The sequence below is a fragment of the Delphinus delphis genome, chromosome 3 (assembly GCF_949987515.2).
Source record: "Delphinus delphis chromosome 3, mDelDel1.2, whole genome shotgun sequence".
NCBI classification, from domain to species: domain Eukaryota; kingdom Metazoa; phylum Chordata; class Mammalia; order Artiodactyla; family Delphinidae; genus Delphinus; species Delphinus delphis.
Window position 1 is genome coordinate 34,334,077 of NC_082685.1, and position 1,688 is coordinate 34,335,764.

The following is a 1,688-nucleotide window of genomic DNA, read 5'->3' on the forward strand; positions in this document are numbered from 1 at the left end:
ACAAGACTTATGGGACTTGATATGTAAAAACAACCAAAGTAAACTGTATTTCAAATTTGTTTATATAAAAACATGTTAAAGATCACTTTAAAATAGTGTCCATCTTTCCTTTAAATGGGAACAGACTAATCTGCAATCATGTACAAATATGATAAACTCAACTAACAGCTTGCTGAAGCTTTTAATACAAATCCTTGCTTCTTTATGCAACTCAACAAAATAATATAAAGTGAAGTCATTAGAAAAATATGGACCTTTCTGAATCTATATTGCATTTTTAATTTAAGTTGGAAAATACAATTCAGATCATATGAAACACGTGAATTTCAGATTTACATATTAGCTGTATCTTACAGAATATTAGATACGGTCTTTATTTTGGCTGAAATGCAAAAATATGGTTAATTTCTCAATAACAGACTAGTTAAAAATACTTTCCATTGACAGCAGTGCTAGTCCTAGAACAAAACGTAAGCAAAACATATTTGTAAGTCATTTGTCTTTTCAGTGCCCCAAATATGCAGCTCCTAACACTAAGCCCTTAAAATGCATCTGCTTTAAAGATGACTGAAGGGAAATCTTACATGACTGAAAATCTGAAAATCCTACAAACGGTCAAAATCTGCTTTTAATAGAAATAAAATTCAAGTAAACATTGCATATTTGATTTAAACTAAGTTAAATTGACTTATGGCACGTTGGATCATGACCACTAAATATGTAAAAGGATTTTAAAAAATCATCCATATGCAAAGATGAAACTATACTGTGTAAGCAGTGCAAGTTTAGTGACCACTAAGATGTAGCTGCTCTTCGGTCTGGCACAGTGACAGTGGTCAGAGGCCTCAGGTACTGAATATTCAAGTAAGTTTGTACCCAGGTAAAACCAAGCTTCCTGTGTAATTTGTTTTTAATGGCAATGGCAAGACCTGAAATTCGACTTTATTTTCCTTAAATATTATCACAACTGTTCAAGTGTTTGAAGGAACAAAGACAGTACTAATAAATTTTGACAGGGCTTCATTTTGACCGTTTCTCCCCAAAGGTTGGCAGCACTAATCAATACCAGATGAAATACCAAAGAGGTAGCCTTTCCCTGATTCCCATTACCACTTATAGGCCCTTGCCAAACAGTCTTTAATATGTACGACTAAACTAAGCCAAATAGTATTTAGAACGTGGCAAATGTTGGCCATAAATTAATTAAACCAAAGGTAACTAAATTAAAAGCCTTCAGCTGAAAATTCCTGAAAAGATGTCTACTATGCTATTAAGATGATGTTAACAGATACTGAAAGAACTGAAAAAGACAAAAACACCACAAAAGCACCCATATAGGTTAAAGGGAAAATTAAGTTTCCTCAGTTGTTAATGAGGTGCATGCAAATCCTTTGACCTGAATGTAGAAATACCCACAAGAAGTACCAGGAGGACATTTCTGAAAGCAGTCACTTACGTTTAAACATCTACTATTGAGAAACACTGTTTTAGGGGAAAACAGTTTTCATTTAGCTTGCAATCCTTAAAACTTTCCTAGTGTTGATGAATTATATTTCTCTACACTTTACATTGTCAGAGACAAGGTAGAAAGAAGTCTCTGTATGATGAATGCCTATCTTAAACACATGCTATTTGTATGGAAGAATCTTTAAAGCCTATGAACATGGTCCACACTTAGTTCCTATGGG